The sequence below is a fragment of the Triturus cristatus genome, chromosome 4_1 (genome assembly GCF_964204655.1).
Source record: "Triturus cristatus chromosome 4_1, aTriCri1.1, whole genome shotgun sequence".
In the NCBI taxonomy this organism is placed as follows: Eukaryota; Metazoa; Chordata; class Amphibia; order Caudata; family Salamandridae; genus Triturus; species Triturus cristatus.
Window position 1 is genome coordinate 775,003,606 of NC_140585.1, and position 22,861 is coordinate 775,026,466.

A 22,861-nucleotide genomic window follows, 5' to 3' on the forward strand; every position below is an offset into this window, starting at 1 on the left:
CACTCTCTACTACTCTCTACTACTCACTCTACTACTCTACTATTCACTCTCTACTACTCTCTCTCTACTACTCTCTCTCTACTACTCACTCTCTACTACTCACTCTCTACTACTCTCAACTACTCACTCTCTACTACTCACTCTACTACTCACTCTCTACTACTCTCTCTCTACTACTCACTCTCTACTACTCACTCTCTACTACACACTCTCTACTACTTGCTCTCTACTACCCTCTAGTACTCACTCTACTACTCAGTCTACTATTCTCTACTACTCACTCTACTACTCACTCTCTACTACTCTCTATTACCCACTCTCTACTACTCCACTACTCTCTACTTCTGACTCTCTACTACTCACTCTCTACTACTCTACTACTCTCTACTACTCTCTCTCTATAACTCACTCTCTACTACTCTCTACTACTCACTCTCTCCTACTCTGTACTACTCACTCTCTACTACTCTCTACTACTCGCTCTCTACTACTCTCTACTACTCACTCTCTACTACTCTCTCTCTACCACTCTCTACTACTCACTCTCTACTACTCACAATACTACTCACTCTACTACTCACTCTCTACTACTCACTCTCTACTACTCTCTACTATTCACTCTCTACTACTCACTCTCTACTACTCTCTACTACTCACTCTACTACTCACTCTCTACTACTCTCTAATATTCTCTCTTTGCTACTCACTTTCTACTACTCACTGTCTGCTACTCACTCTCTCCTACTCTCTACTACTCACTCTCCACCACTCTTTACTAATCTCTACTACTCACTCTACTACTCTCTACTTCTCACTCTCTAATACTCACTCTGTACTACTCACTCTCTACTACTCACTCTACTACTCTCTACTACTCACTCTCTGCTACTCACTCTACTACTCACTCTCTACTACTTGCTCTCTACTACTGACTCTCTACTACCCTCTAGTACTCACTCTACTACTCACTCTCTACTATTCTCTACTACTCACTCTACTACTCACTATCTACTACTCTCTATTACTCACTCTCCACTACTCCAGTACTCTCTACTACTGACTCTCTACTACTCACTCTCTACTACTCTACGACTCTGTCTCTACTACTCACTCTCTACTACTCACTCTCTACTACTCTATACTACTCACTCTCTACTCCTCACTCTCTACTACTCTCTACTACTCACTCTCTACTACTCTCTACTACTCACTCTCTACTACACTCTCTCTACTACTCTCTACTACTCACTCTCTACTACTCACTCTACTACTCACTCTACTACTCACTCTCTACTACTCACTCTCTACTACTCTCTACTACTCACTCTACTACTCACTTTCTACTACTCTCTAATACTCTCTCTTTGCTACTCACTCTCTACTACTCACTCTCTACTACTCACTCTCTACTACTCTCTACTACTCACTCTCTACCACTCTCTACTAATCTCTACTACTCACTCTACTACTCACTCTCTACTACTCTCTACTACTCACTCTCTACTACTCACTCTCTAATACTCACTCTCTACTACTCACTCTCTACTACTCACTCTACTACTCTCTACTACTCACTCTCTGCTACTCTCTCTGCTACTCTCTACTACTCTCTACTACTATCTATTACTCACTCTCTACTCTCTACCTCTCTACCTCTCTCTACCTCTCTCTACTACTCTCTATCTCTCTACAACTACACCTCTACCTCTACACCTCTACCTCTCTACCTCTCTCTACACGCACACATATGCACACATATATATATTCACTTAAAAAACCATAGGTTTCACACATGTTATAGTTAGCTGGACATTTCCCTCGTAAAAAACCAATGAAATTCCCCCGTTATAGTTAGTAAAGGGAACTATAACTCACGCAACCGCAATCCACTGCTGATGACGTCAGATATTACATCACTGTATTTATTCACTTATTTACCCATTTTTATTTCCTTTAACCTTTAGCTATACATATTTAATCAATATTTATTTTACAGAAAGACACATATGTCATCAGTGATGTAATATCTGACGTCATCAGCAGTGGATTGCGGTCACGTGAGTTATAGTTCCCTTTACTAACTATAAAGGGGGAAGTTCATTGGTTTTTTAGAAGGGAAATGTCCAGCTAACTATAACATGTGTGAAACCTATGGTTTTTTAAGTGTATTTGCAAGGTTTTTTAAATGCTAATTCCTAACTATAACATGTGTGAAACCTATGGTTTTTTCAGTGAATATGTATTTTTTTTTTTTTAATTTTTTCACTATGCGCGTACCGTGCGCGCACGGTGCGCTTCGCACACCGTGCGCGCGCTGTGGGTGCACAGTGCGCTTCGCGCACAGTGCACCCACGTTACGCCGTTCACGTAATTTTCCCGTTTCTACCGTGCGCGCACAGTAAGCGCACTCCGCGATTTTTCGTAAAAATATTAAAAACATTTATGGCCCTTGGGGGTCCTTTGGGGACACCCTGACAATGGCTAGGGGGTCAGGACTTGTCCACCCTGCCCCCTTTTCATGTTCTCCACCTTTATTTTTCACCTCCCTCGGACTGCGAGTGACAAAATGGCGGCCGACACTTCCTGGTTTCGACCGATTCGAATGTTTACTAAGATCTAACAACCAATCAGAATTGCGCTCGCGCACGGCAGGGTGCGCTTACCGTATGCGCACGGTGCGCGCCTATAGGTATATATATGCTTTTAAATGCTATTTTCTCATAAAATACTGAACAGATTTACACCAGACCTGCAAAAGGCACATCCCTGACCTGAGGACTACCTCTCTGCCAAATTTCAAGGTTTTCTGTTCCGCCGTTCGGGCTGTAGCGCGGACTAAAGGTCCTATGGGAAAATGCATGGGGAAAACGCGTTTTGGGACCCCCCCTTTTTCTCAGCCCCCGCTTGACGAATTCACCCGAGACTTTCAGGGAAGAAGCGGAGCAGAGCGCCCCACCTATTTTGAAAATTTCGCGAGGATTCGTCAATCGACGCAAAAGTTATTCCAAATAGAATGTTGTGGATTTCCTATGGAAACACGGTCCTAACTATAACTATCTACTGGCGACCGCCAGTAGATAATATATATATGCATATATATGCATATGCATTTATATATATGTATGTGTATATATATATATATATATACATACATATATAAACATATATATAATCTGCATATCTATATAAATACAAATATAAATGCATGCATACATATACATATATGCTTACATATGTATGTTATGTACATGAAAGTTTGAAAAACACTAATAGAAGCAAAGCTAAAAAGCCACCTAATTACAAACAGAATTGCTTTAACTTAAACGAGGGCGAGACCTATTGCATTTTCAATGCTTGTTTACTTTGGTTCCATCAAGAAGGCATTCAAATTTGTCACGCATTTGCCATAAATTCTGAATGGTAGCACTCTAGTTGCTCATTAGATCACTGTAGTAAAGCTACTGCTCACCAGGGACGTCTGCTGCTTGTATTCAAAGTGCATGTTGCAGTCTGCATGTCAACATTTTTTAATGAAATAGAAGAGGATTTGAGAAGTCAAAATGTGCCCTAATTTTTCTTTCTGCAGCACTAATCATAATTTCTATGGCAAAATGAACCCCCTCATTTTGTTCCTTTGCAAATTAAATGTTTTAAGTGTTACCACTTTATTACAATCAAGATGGCTTCAAGTGTGCCATACTTTTGTCATAAGTAAGACTGTTAGTGCTCTAGTTGTTCTTTAGAACACTCTGGGACATTCTGTCATTGGGCTATACTTGGGCTACATCTGGGTGATATTTGTGCTACATTTGGGCTATTTTGTCTCTGGTGGCCATATTGGGAGACTTATTTGTTATGAAGTTTCCTAATTTTTACATTTACTACAGTCTCCTCAGTAGGAATACTTTCAGTTTTTTAATTTGATTCCATCAAGAAGGCATTCAGATGTGTCACATATTTGCCATAAATTCAGAATTAGCACTCTAGTTGCTCATTAGATCACTGTAGTAAAGCTACTGCTCACCAGGGAAGCCTGCTGCTGGTATTGAAAGTGCATGTTTCAGTCTGCATGTCAGAATTTTTTAATGAAATAGAAGAGGATTTGAGAAGTCACTCAAAATGTGCCCTAATTTTGATTTCTGCAGCACTAATCATACTTTCTATGGCAAAATGAACCCCCTCATTTTGTTCCTTTTTAAATTAAATGTTTTAAGAGTTACCACTTTATTCCAATCAAGAGGGCTTCAGGTGTGCCATACGTTTATCATAATTAGGACTTTTAGCGCTCTAGTTGTACTTTGGAACACTCTGGGAAGCTGCAGTAGAACACAACGGAATCAACTGACAGTCTCTGCCCTTGTTGGATGTACATGTTTTACTGAGAATGTCAGACTTCATTCTCACACGACTGAGAAAGATAATGTGAATTTACAGAAAATATGCTCTCAGTTTAGCTTATAGATCACCTTCCAAACCTCTGTGGGAAAAGCATGAGAAAATAGTTTTCTCTAAAATATGATTCATTATATCCCAGCAGAAGGCTTTTTCACATGGTAAAATCACCTTAGAACATACCACAATTCCTAAAATGAGTATGGTACCATCAACAAATGAATTATAATGTAACTAAAGTCCTAAAACCCAAGATGCCTGCCAAAACTTCTTGGATGAAGTGCTGACAGCCAATCAGATCTCACAATGAGATGTGTGGTTAGGCTCCGCCCAGATATATATGTGATTTTACTTTTGATTTTCTCAGGAACTACTGAACGGATTTACACCATTTAAGCAAAAGGCACAAGTCTGAACTGAGGACTACCTTTCTGCCAAATTTGTGTAATTCCGTTCAGCAGTTCGGGCTGTAGCTGCGGCTAAAGGACCTATGGGAAATTGCATGGGGAAAACACGTTTTGGGACCCCCCTTTTTTCTCGGCCCCCGCTACACGAATCATCCCGAGACTTTCAGGATAGGAGCGGACCGGAGCTGGCTAAAAGTTTTGAAAATTTAGCGAAGATTCGTCAATCGGCACGAAAGTTATTGGGAATAGAATATTGCGGATTTCCTATGGAAAATATGTCCTAACTATAACTACCTACTGGCGACCGCCAGTAGGTAATATATATATATATGATACTGGTCCTGGCAGAAAACAATGACAGGCGCTGACTCCATGGGAATTTACGTTTATTCCAATTGAAAGCCTATACGCGTTTCGACGGCAAACCGCCTTGTTCACTACATCGATCGCCATTGAAATCCATCACTTTATAGTGAACACTCTCAGTTGGTTGTCACAGCAACCGTGCATGCTAGTAAACATGGAAGTTACAAACACAAATGAAAATAACAGTGCATATAAGTAATATATTTGTTGTGGATTGTATCTATATCAGCACAAGAACAATGTGACAAAAAGAATTATAGTAATTGTATAGAATAAAAATGAAAGCTAATCACTGTAGCAGTATTTCAAAATGGACCTAGGCCATGTAGGACATGGTGAGAAGAAAGATTAAATATTCATTAATTTCTTCTCACCCCCAGAATTCTGCATTTATCCAAAACACACAAATAGAATATATGTAAAATTAGTAAGATCACTGGATTTCCAGAAAAGTGAGTGGCAAAGGCAAAGAGTGCCAGGGTTGCAATCGAAGATGCGTGCATATGTACTACAGTAAAACATTCTATACATATGACACCATGTATTGCTGGTTGCATCTTAGACTAACCGATTGTCAAGGACAACGAGGTTCCGCCCAAGTGGGCTTTTGGAGGGAAACCCACCACAATATATGCAGAAATTACTATTAGGAGTAAATTAGAAGACATACCAAGCCAACAAAGGTATAGCGTGAATCACTATAGCAACTGAAGAGTATAAAGTAACAAAACTAAGTGAAGTGAAAATGGGCCTAAAGAAAATGAGTAGGATGCGGAGCGGGACAAGCAGCAATAAACTACAAATGTAAAGTTAGCGCCTCATCAGCATTCATTCCATACGGGATTTTAGAATTCAGTAGGATGATATATACTGATTCTAACCTCCTAAGTGTCAACCGTCTGTTACATCCTCTCAGGTTCTTGGCGCCGGTGTTGATAACAAAGAAGGAGAAATCTTTAACATTACCACCATTTAACGAATTTATATGTCTAGCGACTGGGTAGCTGGGGTCATCATTGGTGATAGCCCTAAGATGTTGTAATATACGGACATGTACAGGGTGGATAGTGCTACCCACGTATTGTTTGTTGCACGTACATTAAAGAACTTAGAAAGCAAAATCACTTTTGCAAGTGTAGCTGCTCGGATCTCATAAAGGTGACTGTCTAAAAGGAGTTTGCACTGTTCTGGTATTGACACCATGCCTACGGGCTTTACATTTAGAGCACCTTTGGAAACCTCTCTGTGATCTCAACCAATCAGAACCCTTTTAAGAATCCCAGGGGAGGAGACAGAATACTCCGATTGAGATGCCTGGAATCCCGATACATCATAGATTTACAGAGTGAAAGCCCGCTGGGTTTGAACAGTAGCGGGAGCTAGCGGTACATTTGGGGGAATGATTTAGACCGACTTAGGATGTTATCTTTTTTCCTTTGTTCTTGGTCCTTATTCCTTCATTTCATTATTCATCGGGAGACTGGATATATATTTTATTGCGAACCAGCATGTTTGATGTTCCCATTTTGAACCAAGGAATTATTTAATGTATTACGAAAATGTGTAAGGGGGCTAGGTCCCGAGGAGATTCCTTTGCAACATAGTGATATGAATGCTATGCACATGCTAAACTCTACCATTTAGCCGATTGTTTTATTCAGGAAACAAATGTATTAAATAGCAGAGAATTTATTTGGGTAGTGATAGTAGAACATGTACTATAGCCAATTCAGGGCATGATTAAGTCTAATCAACGGGTATGTTGGTACCTTCTTGAAATGTATTTTGCCCATTCAGGGCTGGATGTTTGCGATTGGTTCACGTTTTATGCTGAGGTGTTTTCACAGGAACCATGAATGATGCATTTTGCCCATTCAGGTAGTTATTTGTATTATAGGCTCATGACTTATGTTTTGAAATGTAGTACATAAGTGCTCTGGCGATGTAATTTTGATAATTATGTAAATATCAAACATTGCAGGGCAACTGGTAGGATTCCTGTCCATTTACTTATATCCTAAAATGGCGGAACTGTAGTACAGATTATGTTGTCCGATATGGACATTTGGTCCTTTCACTATGTCCAATACCTGGAAATGCATAACGAAATAGTTGAATGTGTGTATAAAATAATGGCGGCTCCGGCGTTTCTGGTTAACATCGACAAAGGCGGTTGCCAAAACGCGTCTATGTGGCCTGAGTCCATTTGACTGATTAAATTTATGGAACTCGCTCCCGTGAGTGCTGTTATCCTTTGTGGGTACAATTACCCGGTGGAGTTGGGAGCAGTATATGTATATATATTCACTGAAAAAACAATAGGTTTCAGGCCTGATATAGTTAGGAATTAGCATTTAAAAAAACCTTAGAAATTCACAGAAAAAACAATAGGTTTTAGGGGTGTTATAGTTAGCTGGACATTTCACTCGAACAAAACCATTGAAATTCCTCCGATATAGTTAGTTGTACTAACTACATCTTGCGTGCCCGCAATCCACTGCTGATGATGTCAGATATTACATCATTCATGACATGGTCAGTGACATCACTGATGACATCTCAAATGACATCACTGATGACATCATCCAGTGAATGTGGTTTGGTTCGTTATTTAAATATGTATTATATATATAGCAATTTGCATTGAAGAATGAGTGGATTTATAAATATACATATCTGGATGGAGGATTTAGTAGCAGTGTGATTGACTGTTTACTTGACTAATTTATAGTGTCTCACTAAATATATTGGATAGTGACTAAACTGTGTGAATATCTGTATCCCTTTGTCAGTTGTTGTGTAAACTGCTGCACCAGTTGGTTACTAGCTACGTGAAAGTCTATATTATTTATTGATTAGTTAACTGAGTATTTGTATGGGAGAGTGTATGTGTGTGTGGTTCGGTGGGGGGTGTGTGACTGCCCAAAGATGTGTGAATAGTTGATTCAGTAGGTATATGAAGTTAAAACTACATGTCATAACAGTTGTTTGGGTGAGTGAATATCTTTATGGGTGTGGCGATGAGCAAATATATGTCTCAATGGTACATGTCCAACAAACTAGAAAAAAAAAGCCAGTGTATGTGTCAGTTGTTGTATATAAATAAGTATACATAAGACTCAGTGATTGTATGATTGACTGTATGGATAACTGTATAGTTGTAATAGTGATTTTATAACACACTAAGTATGAGCTATTATCTATATGAATAGATGAATTGGTGTTTTTATAAGTGTATAGCTAAGTAAAAGTAAGTATGATCCATTGTTTGCATAAGTGAGTAGGATGACTTCATAAGTGATTAGGATGTGTGCTGGTGTGTAACGTCGATATAGGTGTATAAGTATATTTGATAGTGTTCTATTGATCATTGACAGCATGTATGAGTGAATCTATAGGTAAGTGATTAGATGTGTGTATAGATCTAGTAATCACTGAGTGGGTGTTTATAAACTTGTATTGGTGTGTCAATGGTTTTAGATCTGGCACTCTGTATTTTACAGTGAGTGATGAAAGGTTATACTTGTGTATGATGAGGTGTATCTGATTTTCACGTGGATGATGTCATCAGTGAAGTCATCAGTGATGTAATTTGAGATGTCATCAGTGATGTCACTGACCATGTCATGAATGATGTAATATGTGACATCATCAGCAGTGGATTGTGGGTGCGCGAGATGTAGTTAGTACAACTAACTATATCGGAGGAATTTCAATGGTTTTGTTCGAGTGAAATGTCAAGCTCACTATAACACCCCTAAAACCTATTGTTTTTTCAGTGAATTTCTAAGATTTTTTAAATGCTAATTCCTAACTATATCAGGCCTGAAACCTATGTTTTTTTCAGTGAATTTCAAAGGTTTTTTAAATGCTAATTCCTAACTATATCAGGCCTGAAACCTATGGTTTTTTACGTGAATTTCAAAGGTTTTTTAAATGCTAATTCCTAATTATATCAGGCCTGAAACCTATGGTTTTTTCAGTGAATTTCAAAGGTTTTGTAAATGACAATTTTGAATGTATCAATTGTTATACTGATTTTTTCTATACTGATTTACTATATTTTTTTAACTGTTTATTTTTAGATATTTTATTTTTCTAATTACATTATACATTACAATACAAAATATACTTTCTCAGAATTAATTACTTTAGTTTAAATACTTTGCAAATAGCCAACAGACTTTTAAGTACAGTAGTTACAGTTGGAGCAATGGGCAACACAATTTCAAACACAAAGCAACATTGAGCTCAATGTGAATTTCTAGTCAAATGCAATTAGTTACTTTATAGATTACTTTTCTAACCACAGGACTGGATCCTAGATTCAGTCCTTGGACATCTCCTGTAAACTGTTGAGTAAAAGCGTTTTGGTTACAGTAGTGATTTTTAAGGACTATTATTGTATTTTAAAAGTTGATAATTCTTCACATAGAATCACCAATGTTATCCTATAGCAGAAAATTCACTTAGCAGGTAAGTAGTGTTATCGTTACTTTTTCTTACTCAGTGGTGGATCCTAGATCCAGCACAGGTGAATCTCCTGTAAACAGTTGAAAGAATGTGTTTAAGTCATACAGACGATTTTTTAGGAATATTTTTAGTTTGTGAAAATAGACACTTAGAAACTTTTCTGGTGAAAACCACACAATGGATTTGTATGGAAAGAAATACAAGTTACTGGTAAGTACGCTTAGAATTACTTTTCAGGGTCAGTGCTGGGCTAAAAGATGCAGCCCTGGGTTCCCTCCTGATAACAGGTGAGTAAATCGGAATTCGTAGATCAGCTGATTTTAGAGGAATATTTGTACGTTTCAAAAATGAACACTTAGAAACTTTTCTGGTGAAAACCACACAATGGATTCCTATGGAAAGAAATACAAGTTACTGGTAAGAACGCTTAGAATTATTTTTCAGGGTCAGTGCTGGGCTAAAAGATGCAGCACTGGGTTCTCTCCTGATAACAGGTGAGTAAATCGGAATTCGTAGTTCGGCTGATTTTAGAGGAATATTTGGACGTTTCAAAAATGGACGCTTAGAAAATTTTCTGGTGAAAACCACACAATAGATTCGTAGTTCGGCTGATTTTAGAGGAATATTTGTACAATGTTGAAGGAAGGGGGAGGGGCCTGAGGTGACGTGTGCAAACACGCCCTCTGGCGCGTTTTAAGTTGGGGAATTAATTCCTCTTCAATCCTGAGGTCCCCTGAGGGCCAACTAGCCCACCAGGTACCTCCAGTATGCGCCAGGGAGCTGCATTGCAGAGAGGTATTCAGAGGCCACGCCCCTTTTTACAACACTCTGCAACACAGCTCCGTGGCGCTTACTGGAGGTACCTGGTGGGCTAGTTGGTCCCCTGGGACCCTCAGGATTGAAGAGGAATTAATTCCCCAACTTAAAACGCGCCACAGTGCGTGTTGGCACAGATCTCACCTCAGGCCCCGCCCCCTACCTTCACCACTGTGCAAACGCAACCCGTGGGGTGTTTTAAGTTGGGGGATTAAGTCCCCTTGAATCCTGAGGTCCCCTGGCGGCCAAATAGCCCACCAGGTAACTCCAGTATGCGCCAGGGAGCTGTGTTGCAGAGAGGTGTTCAGAGGCCAAACCCCTTTTAACAACACTCTGCAGCGCAGCTCCGTGGCACTTAGTGGAGGTACCTGGTGGGCTAGTTGTCCCCTAGGGGACCTCTGGATTTAAGAGGAATGAATTCCCCAACTTAAAACGCGCCACAGGGTGTGTTTGCACAGTATCACCTCAGGCCCCGCCCCCTACCTTCACCACTGTGTAAACGCGCCCCGTTGCGCGTTCTAAGTTGGGAGATTAAGTCCCCTTGAATCCTGAGGTCCCCTGGCAGCCAACTATCCCACCAGGTACCTCCAGTAAGCGCCAGGTAGCTGCGTTGCAGAGAGGTGTAAAAAGGGGCGTGGCCTCATTACACCTCTCTGCAATGCAGCCCCCTGGCGCATACTGGAGGTTCCTGGTGGGCTAGTTGGCCCCCAGGGACCCCCAGTATTGAAGGGGAATTCGTTCCCCCTCTGCAAACACGCCAGGGGGCGCGTTTGCAGAGTGATGAAAGGAGGGGGCGTGGCCTCCTCCCCGATCCCGTTTTCTGTAAAAACATTTCTTTTTCTGATTTTTTGGCCCTGGGAACCCCATCCTCCAGGGCCTGCCCCCACTTTGTATTTAAAAAAAAAATGGGAAGGGGGCCGCGTGGCCCCCCTCCCGAGGCCATAATTTGCTCTGGGGACCCCATCCCCCGGGGCATGGCCTTTTTTCTTATGTTTTGTTTTTGGAGGGGGGCTGCCTTGCCCCCCTCTTGTGTCCCCTTTTGGCCCCGGGGACCCCATCCCCCGGGGCCGTTTTTTCATTTATTTAATTTTAGGAGGGGGGCCAAGTGGCCCCCCTCCCAGGCCACTACTGCCCTGGGGACCCCATCTCCCGGGGCCTGGCCATCTCGTTGGGGACCATGGGGGATCTCCCAATCCCCCCACGGTCCCAGCCGGCTCCCCGATTCCTGCGGGAGCCGGTATTGCTTTTCCACATAGGGAGCAGCTAACATGCTGCTCCCCATGTGGAAAAGCAATCGTCTTTGCTTCATTGAAGCGAGAGCAGGTTTCCCTGCTCTCGCTTCAATGAAGCAAAGCAGTATGCAAAGGCAGGGTGGGAGCCGCGATGCTCCCGCTCTGCCATTGCAAACAGCAGTGTCCCGGGGGTGGGCACCCCAGGACACTGCAGGAGCCGGCCCTGGGGGGTGGCGGTCCCCAGGGCCATTTTTGGCTCCAGGAGGGGGGCCGCGCGGCCCCTCTCCCACTTAATTTTAAGACTCGGGGGTGGTGGCCCCCGGGGCTTGGGTGTCCGTAACGGACCCCCTATTTTAAATAATTAGTGCCCCGGGGAGTTGGCGGTCCCGGGGCATGTGGGGGGGCTCGAGCCCCCCCCCCACCCACACAGGGTTATTAGTTTTTTTTTTGTTAACAAACAAGCCCCGGGGAATGGTGGTCCCCGGGGCTGGGGGGCCCCTCTGGGCCCCCCATTATGAAAAAGATATTGCCCTAGGGACTTGGCCCCCCGGGGGCTAAATAAAAACGAAGCGCGGGAGCCCGCACTTCGTTTTTTTTTTCATCAGCGGGACTTCGGGTTATTTTTCATCAGCGGGATGCGCGGACCCTACGTGCATCCCGTGATTTAAAAAAAAAAGAAAAAATGTTGGGGTCCTTGGGGGTCCTTTTGGTACCCCCTGAGCAGGCCTAGGGGGTCAGGTTGTTTCTACCCTGCCCCCTTGTCGCGTTTTGTGCCTCTTTTTTCAGTTTTCTTGTGCCTTGGTTCTACCGAGGCACAAGATGGCTGCCAACACTTCCTGATTCAGAGTGTTGGCAGCCAATTAGCATTCAGCTCGTGCTCGGGAGGGTTCAGGGAGGGTGGGGGGAGGGTGCCCGGATCCTCCCCGGCCATAGATATCACTAACTTTTTTACCCTAATTTTCTCAGGAACTACTGAACGGATTTACACCATTTAAGCAAAGGGCTCGAGTCTGAACTGAGGACTACCTATTTGCCAAATTTGGTGTAATTCCGTTCAGCAGTTCGGGCTGTAGCTGCGACAACAGATCCTATGGGAAATTGCATGGGGAAAACGCATTTTGAGACCCCCCTTTTTTCTTGGCCCCCGCTTGCCGAATCACCACGAAACTTCCAGGGTAGGAGAGGAGTGGAGCTGGCCAAAAGTTTGGAAAATTTCGCGAAGATTCGTCAATCGCCGCCAGACTTATTGGGAATAGAATGTTGCAGATTTCCTATGGAAAATAGGTCCTAACTATAACTATCTACTGGCGACCGCCAGTAGATAATATATATATATATATATATGTATACATCGCCAGTAGGTAGTTAAAGTTAAGACCTAGTTTCCATAGGAAATGCAGTTTATGACTTGCCTATAACTTTTGTGTCATTTGACCTCTCTGCATTAATTGTTCCTAAAAAGTGTCAATGTAGATTATGTGCATTATGGAAAGTTTGGGGGTGACGGATGCAGTGGGGACCGAGAAATTGAGGCACAAAAAAAGGGTTCGTTTGTAATGTTAATTCCGATAGGAATGGGTTGTCAGACCTATAGCCCGAACCGCTGCATGGAATTACCCCAAATATGGCAGAAAGGTAGATGTTGTTACACAGACTGAGGTTTTTGTTATTTGGTGTAGCTCTGTTTAGTAGTTTTGGAAAAATGTAAGCCAAAAATGTAAGAATATCTCTGACCATGGATATTTTGCTGTAAATGTGTGTGAAAGCTTACATAAGGGGTCAGGTTGGAGTTATTCTGACCACATGTTTGAGAAATGGGTGTGTTAGTGACACAAGTTATGTGTCCAAAATAAATGTTTTCATCACGTGTGATATTCGCGATGATGCTGTGACTGCCAGCACGGCCCCACTGGCCCGTCACAGCTATCATGACGTCATTGTGAATATTGGTAGAAATATTTTAGAAATTGTTATAAAAATATTGAGTTTCTGATGCTTTTTAGAGGTATTTAGATAGTGAGTTATCCAGTGTGATGTTTAGAATTTTTTATATAGTTATCATTTTTTAAGTGTTGGTGGGTATTGAATTCCTGCTTTTGCTTTTGCGCCGTAACTGTGGGGATTGTGATTACAGATGTCATTGTGATCTCCGGTATCATTGTGAAAATGAAGCATAGGTGTTTGAGATGGTTGTTCCAGAAAGAAACTAGAAAAACATGAGTTTGAAGTGCACATTAATAAATCTCTTGTTTGTAAAATAATGTAATATGTGTGCATATATGTGTTTTTCACATTATGGAAAAGGCACTATCTTCGCGGTTAACGGCGTGTTAACGATGTCCTGAATAACCGCAGAAATGGAAAATAGATCTTAAAGATGGATTTTAAAGAAACTTAGTACCAAAACATGAGTTTAAACATGTTTTTAAAGAAACATGTATATAGTGATATGTGCAGGTCAATGTTTAGAATGTATTTTATTACTTATTATTATGGGATGTGCCTGTGGCCGTTGAATGTCTGCTTTTGTTTTCTGTACTCGCAACATCTCTGTGACCATCGTGACGTTGCCGCTAAGATTTCCAAAACCTAAAAAAAGGGATCTTTATATTTTGGGTACTAAGGTGGCTCTGACAAGAGCCATTGTGTTGATTGGGTGTATATGAGAGCAACACATAAGACCTGATGCAGAGTTTCAAGTTACTTAAAAAACCCTTGTTTGCTTCATCTTTAAAGTGCACTCCATCATTTCTATAAATTCCATGCATTTCTAAACACAGATTGTTGATATAGATACAGTGCATGCGATGGTCTCTGAGGAATGCTGAAACAGTTTTATTAACATGTTTCCTGTCTTTTTCAATATGTGGAAAGAATTGATTTAACCACTTCCATTTCTGTCTTTGTTATATATATATGAGTACACCAGGATAGTGTGAGAGAAAAGCCACATCAGATTTGCAAAGTTTTCTTTCATTAGAATTTCTAGCCCCACCCCAGTCAATGTGCCTAGGTCATTACCACTACAGTGCACAATAAGGAGATGAGGAGCTTGGGAATACACAATGGATTTAACCAAAGCAAGCAACTTTAACCATCTCTGGCCAATTATGTAATGGTCACATTTGGCTAACTCAATTACCTGCCAATACCTCTCTTTTTTCAGCCTCTTTAGCCCAACAGACATAGCTGTGGCACACAATCCACAATGTAAGCCTTTTGAAGTGAAGGAGCAATATCAGTCAGGAGAAGGCTGGAGCCAGATGCGGTAGTTGTCAAATAAAAGCAGTTAAACTTGAGGTGTTTTTTATTTTTTAAAGATATATTTCTTTGGATGCTGCCAGCATGAAAGTGAATAACATTAGGTAGTGTGTTGGATACCTTAGCAAGAATTTCTATTTTTGGCTGTTGTTTAAAAAATGGAATGTGATACAGACATGGATATGCTTTTGAATCTGTAGAGTAAACCAAATCTGTTGTATCTCATTTGGAAGAATCATATTCCTTCTGGAATGTGCTATGAACTTGTGACCTACTGGTTCCACTGGGATGCTAGGTACACCAAGCTAAGAGTTTATTGGGGGGGAGGATGACAAAGAGACAGAACATTTTAAAAAATGTTGAGGAGTTACAACAAAATGTAAGTAATGATAAACTTTAATTTCCTTCAAAGAGCCATGTAATAAACGTTTGTGAAATATTCAAATTAAATGAAACTAAAGGTAAATATTAGGTTTGGACATCATCAAAACATAGTAGACACTTGCAGACAGGAACGTAATTTTGAAACAGAGGTAAAGGGTTAACAGATGCTAACCATTCACAAGTGGCGATAGAGTAGTCTACAATGAAAGACATGATTTCATTTTCTGCCTTTCTCATGATCATAGAGTGGAAGGTTTAAGAGGTTGCCATTTTATAGTTACTTTGTATGTACATGGTGTACCATTCCTGTGCTTAGTTTTTGCACATTTTTACTATGAAGGGCCAAAAATAAAAATAAATCAACATTTATGATTCTTTACATCATTGCGAAGGACTGTTATGAACTGCTCTCCAGCACTAACTACAACTTCACAATCCATGCAGTATGATGCCATCCGGGAAAACTGTGGATCCAAATCTTAAAGTTGAAATTGGACCTCTGAAAGGACTCTCTGCCCTTGGGTTGTTGCATTTGCTATTGAAGTTGAGGGTTCTTCAGCCTTGCGTTGCCTTCTTGCTGCTTTTACACTATTACTATGGTTTGTTTTTAGATGGTAAAGCATGGACTTACTCCCCTAAGAATATTTTTTTATTTATACCCCTTGACAAAGTCTTGTGACGTGTTGTGCATTGAGCAAATCTGTTCACTATGAATCCTCCTTAAGAATGTTCAAAATAGATAAATGGGCGTGTTCTTATTTTTTTAGTTAAAACGTGTATTATCCAATGATATTCCTTTATTGCTCTGTGGCGAGATTTTCTGTTTTGATTTTTTTTGTGCTTTGTAAAAAAAAAATTAAATGTGTTCTCTTCTATGGTAACAAATATAACACCTGGGACAGGAGGTATTTGAAAAATGTACACTGAAAAATGTGCAAAAAATATGAAACGGGACAAACAATTAGCATGTATGATTTTTGCAGCATTGCAAATAGCTGTAACACACTGCTCACCTGCCCTTATAACAATACTACAACCCATGCAATATGTGGCTATTCTTGAAAACTCTAGAGCCATATCTGTTATAGTAGTCTGCACCTCTGAAGGGACTTTCTGGCTGGGTATTGTTGCTGCTGCCACTGATGTAGATGGTCCTCCAGCTTCCCTCTGGAAGATTGCCAGTTGGAGACATTTTCTATGATCTGTTCTAAGATAATATAAGATGGATGTTTCCCACATGAATATTTGTTGTTCATCCCTCTAGAGAGAGTCTTGTCACACATTGTACATTTCAGTAGTTTTGCAGCAGCTTTTTATCCCCCATAAGTTTGAGTAAAATGGATAATTTGATGTTTGTTTGGACATTACGTTGTGTTTGTGAGTTCAGAAGCTATTTTTCTAAACTGTAACCTCCAACAAGTCCCACACAGTGAGTTTCTAAGAGATCTTCAGAGGCCATGCCCCCTTTCTCCACCACTTTGCAAACGTGTCTCCAGGTACACTACTAGCTGGTGAATGAAATTCTCTTCATTGTTTAGGAACCTTGGGGATCAAGAAGCCCTCCTGGGACTTTCTGTAAGTTCTACACAGGGGGATTGCTGAGAACTGGTCAGAGGCACCGCCCCTTTCCTCACCACTCTGCAAACACCATTACTACTTAAAAAAACATAGAAATTCACTGAAAAAACCAAAGGTTACAGGGCTTTATAGTTAGGAAATATATTTTAAAAAATGTTATAGGGGCGTTATAGTTAGGCTGACATTTCACTCGCACAAAACCAGCGAAATTCAGCAGTTATAGTTAGCAAAGCACTGTTTATGACCTCACATTGTACATCACTTATGACATGGTCAGTGACATCATTGATGGCAACTTAAATGACATCACTGATGACATAATCCACAGAATCTCTGACTCACCCACTCACACCCCATATAACATTTTTCATACACCCACTCTAACTTTCACACTACCATTCTCAAACACATCCACACACCCATATCAGTACTTACACAGCTAGTCACTGATTCACAGATCAACACACATCTATTCACTCACCCATACAGGCACTCACACACCAACTCACTCAGTAATATAGGCACTGACATATCCACTCATACAGCCAATCACACACTGAATCAGTAGGCCATAGAGTTAGTCACACACCTACTCACCCATACAGTCAATCAATAAGCCACTTACTCACCCACACAGTTACACACACACACACTCGCTCACGTACTTGTAAAGATACTCACACATACTCAGTTACCTATATAGTCCCTGACACAAGCACACACTCACCTATACATCCACCCTCATTTTCACTCACTTACCCATGCAGTCACTCACTTACCCGATTACTCACCTATACTGTCTTTCACATACCCACTTACTCACCCATATACCACTGACACATGCACTCACTCACCAACACAGCCATTAAACACTCACTCATCCATACAGCCCTTCACACACACACTCACTAACCCATAGAGCCACTGACTCACCCTCTCACTCCTCCATACAGGCAGTCACACACCCCCATCACCCACCCACACACACAAACATTCATACAGATACTAATACAACTATTCTTTCACCCATGCAGAAACTCACATACCCACTGACACAACCAGACATTCACATAACCTGGTCACTCACCCATACATTCACTGAGACACCTAATCACTCGTACAGTCAGCCATGCGCCAACTGAATCATCCACATAGGCATTCATACACTGATTCAGCAATGCACCTTGGTATATATATTAAACACACATACATGTTTCAAAAACACTCACAGTCACTGGGTGATCTCATCAGTGATTTATTTTGAAGTGTCAACAGTGAGGTCACTGACCATATCATGAGCGATGTAATATGTGAAATCATAAGCAGTGCATTGCGGGGGCATGAGTTATAGTTAGTTAAGCTGACTATAACTGCTGAATTTCTCTGGTTTTATATGAGTGAAATGTCAACCTAACTATAAGGTCCCTGTAATGTTTGTTTGTTTCAGTTAATTTCTAAGGTTTATTTAAATTATATTTCTTAATTATAACGGACCTGTAACCTTTGTTTTTACTAGTGAATATTTATACATATAGCATCACACTCAATTTCGATATGTGGGGTTGCAGTGCTTTCCGCTAAGAAATTTTGTGGCTAAGTTCTTAGAACCGCCACCAAACCCAGGTGAGGATGAGTTGTTACTCAACTATTTAATAAAATGGGTTCTCTGTGCGGTTCATGGTCCTAACATTGACGAGCCAGAAGTATTAGATATGTTGTCATTGGAGCGATTAGATTGGGCATGGGAATTGATAGTAATGAGGGATTTTAATTGCATACTCGAAAATTGTATAGATACAACCAACTGTACTGCCACCCTGCGCAAACCTAGAACCAGGGCTTCACTTAGGGATCTGATGCAGCTGCATGGGCTATGTGATGTGATTTGTGGCACACCCTATACCCGGCTGATATTGGTTATACCTTCTCCTCATCATGTCCACACAGGCACTATTCTAGGATCAATATGATCTTTCCTGGGTGGTCCTTGTCGTATAGAATAGAAATAAGGGTATTCGCTTAAATCGTCTCAGACTATAACTCAATTATTTTCATTTGGTCTAATCGGAGATAGGGTCAACCATGCTATGTAATCATTTGCCCAGCATTTTCTGGCAATTGACGACTATATAACTCATGTACCAGGCTTACTCAGGGAGTTCTTCCAGGTCGATAAGGATATGACTTCAGCCCAAATAATCTGGGACACAATGAAAGCATACGTCAGGGGTATCACTCTACAGTATGTGGTTGAGCAGAACAGGGAAACTCTGGAGGAGGCTCACACTCTTTGCCAAGCTATTTTACAACTTAAAATATTACATGCTTTTAATATTTCTCAAGGACTGGCAGATGAACAGCTGTTTTTTCTCCAGATTTTGGTAAAAAGGTCTCTTCTAGGATGTAGGATAAAAGATCAGGTAGTTGCTAGATATGCAAAGCAATGAAAGCTATAATACCAATATGGGGAAAGGGTGGCCCGAGTTCTAGGCCATCAGATATCAGACCGACAATCAAAGAGTGTAATATGGGCGATTAAGGGTAAGGATGGTAAACGGTTCCCCACTCCTTTGTCCATTCTGGAGCAGTTTGCCTGGTTCTTTAAGGAGTTATACAGCCAGACACTGAGTATAGGTCAGGCTGACTGCTCGGAATACATCCATCAGTGGGGAAGATCAAGCAGATGATATGTAGGCCGAGTTCTCTATATCAGAGATTGATGCCGCATTAATGGTTTTGCCCACTGGTAAGGCAGCAGGCAAGGATGCTATACCTTCAGAGTTCTACAAGGTTTTTTAAGATATAATAGCTGTGGAATTTCTCAAGGTGGCTTAACACATCTATATGCGGGAGCTGCCCCGGATACATGGAATACCATCAATATTACTGTATTTTCTTTTTTTTTAAGATAAGCCCTCTGAGGATATGGGGTCATATTGCCCCATATTTTTGATTAACACAGATGCAAAATGGTTTGCTACGGACTTGGCCGTAATCTCCTCCTTAGTCTCCTCACAACAATACAGGTTTGTTCCAGGAAAAGATACTACCAGTCATACCAACACAGCAGTCACAGCTTTTGATGTTGCAGGGAGGCTTAACATTAATATGGGTATGATCCTCTTAGATGCAGAAAAATCCTTTGACCGTGTCGCATGGGACTTTATGTGAACTACAATGCAGTCCTTCGGTGTCAGCGAAAATTGTATTAACCTGACCCAAGCCTTGTATAAGACACCCAGGGCAATGGTAGTCCTCGCAGGAAACTGCTGTAATCAATTTCAGATATCTCAAGGCAGCTGGGGTGCCTGCTCTCCCCCGTTTTGTTTGCCCTGTACATAGAGCCCTATCTACCGCCACTCTGTCGGAATGCAGTGATCCAACCTTTGATTGAGAGCAACAACTGAAACTGACTGCATATGCCGATGATGTGGCAGTTTTTCCTCCAATCCATTCTAAGCATCCAAACAGGTTACCAAGGAGGCAGTCAGGTTTGGCACGGTTGTGGGATTCAAGTCAATATGTGAAGTTAGCATAATGTATCTTGGGCTGTATCTCTACTCTATATGCATCGAGAACTGACTTATAAAGGAACCCATTTGGTCTCCGTGTCCTGCATGATAGAAAGGGCCGAAAAGCCATTCTGCGGCCATCTTGGATCATGACCAGTCGTGCCTCAGATCACGTGGCTCTCTCTGAACACCGTCTGTATGATTTAGTTCATACCAGCGTAGAGACAGGGTGAATTGTATTTACGGTTGAGGCCCAAGGTCACATCTGCAGTAGGGAGTATTAAGCGAAATTCCTCTGTGCCCGAGACGAAAGGGAGTCACCCGGCCGACCTTCTCTGAAGAAGATAGTAACCTTATGTGTGCAGATGGTATGAGCTCATTTAGGAGCTCTAGGGCTAACTGGTGTTTTTCCACTTACAATGCTTTGTATGCTGAGTCTGTTATGTATATAAGTGTGATCTTGTCAAGGGGCCAACAGTCTTCCTCGGCGCAGCTGATGGGTGAGGGTCGATGGGGCTCCTCTATGTAGAGTTCTGTTGTGGCCAATAAACGCTTGAACCTTCTACGTTGCCAACTGCTTATTATTAACTTGATATTGCGGGCCACTGGTAAGTGTGGCCCTTGGGATTACGATTTAGATTACTACAGTTGGCGACCACGAAGGGACCCCGTGATAGGGTCTTTCCTTCCCCGTATTCGGGTGAGAGGATTGGGGGCGTCTTGGCCGGTTGGGCGGAGGGGAGTTCGAGTCCGCTCCGTGCTTCCGATCGGGGTACCCTCTGCTGCTAGTGGCCCTTCACCGGGGTCCTTCGGGCTTGACCCAGGAGCTGACCGTGTTGATTGTAGGAAGTTGGCAGCGGAGAACGAACATTCGTACCTGGGTGCACCCGGTGAGTAATTCATTTTGTTTGAAGCCTGCGCTGTTGAGTGGGGCATTTGTTTGAAGCACGCGCTGTTAAGCGGTGCATTTGGAACAGTTAACTGTATTTGATTTGAGGGGTCGTGAGTACCCTAGGAGAATTACGGAGGTCTTGCAGGGTGGTCCGGTAGGACTGACTGTAGAGACTCCGCGGATCTTTTGTGATATTTTGAGATACTGATCAGATGCCTAGTTGTTATCTGTGAGTAATACACGGCTGGATTGCACTCGGAAAAGCCTGTGGCTATAACTGGGTAGCCATGAGACATATCTGAAGTACGGCTTGGACTACATCAGAACAGTCTCAGTGGTGAACCAGGGAGGTCATGGAATGGTCCGTAGTCCAGTTCGTGGTTACCCCTGTCTGACAACCTCTTGCCAGTCTGTTGGAAGACGGTCTGTTGTGATTCTGTTGATTCTTTTGAATAATTCTCCACGCACGGGAGTCGACGGGCTCGGTTCGTTTGTTTGGATGCATCAAATTTGTATAGGTTGAACTGCAGAGGATAATGTCGACATATATGTAATTTGTGATATAAAGTGTGTTATATGTTATTTGTGTCTGTCCACTAACCAACATGTCGTGTTTCAGCAAATTGATTTGTTTTGGTTGTTGTTGCCGGACTAGTGACTCTCGTTTGGCTGAGAGTCAGCCCGCCCCTCCGGAGGGCAGCCCTAGCCATTTCATGTATGTGAAGCATGGAATTGCCCCTATATTCAACACCTTGTGGCATAAGTATACCAAAGGTAATGAAGAGTTGCAGGGGCCGAAGACTGGTTCATTTGATGAAAAGAAAATTGCCTTTCTACAAGACCAACTATTCTCTAGGCGCAGTAGGCAATCTATGTTTGATGCCTTAAACGCCTGGCAGAAAGAAGCCAAACAAAGGCGGGTGAAGGGGGAAAAGCTAGCGAGAGCTAAGGCTGGGCAGACTATAACTCAGAAGGCTGTAGCCTATGACAGAGCTAGAGTAGAAAAGGGAATCGATTGTATGAATCGGAAGTTTAGATTAAAGGTTGATAAAAGTTATGTGGCCCGACCTAATGCAGAGGACGAAATAGAAGACTTGCTGGACATGCGGCCACCGCCTCCTTATGTCCCGCAACGGTTATATCCGGAGGTATCAGCGGCTATTGTATCGTCTGGGACAGAGACAGTCGCCCCTACGCCGGTTCTAGTTGCCTCTACAGCAACTCCGGTTGCATCGGCGCCTCAGCCCCCCTCCCTCGCGCCTGTCACTGATCGTTCTCAGTTGTCTTCCTCTGTCTCGGAGATTATGGCCTTATTGCCCAATTTATGGTCAGCCGCGACAGCTGGGGCTCCCCAGTCGTCGCCAGGGGCCATGCATTCTCCCTCTGCCTTGACCTCCTCTTCCGCGAGTGCAACTACTTTTGCAGCTGTTTCAACTCCAGTACATCCGGCCGGTCCGTTAGATGGCAGAAAGCTGTTCACTCGATCAGCTTTAGGAACAGAGGAAAAAGGGGCCCTTGCAGTACAGGCGTCCCAGTGGATGCGGCAAT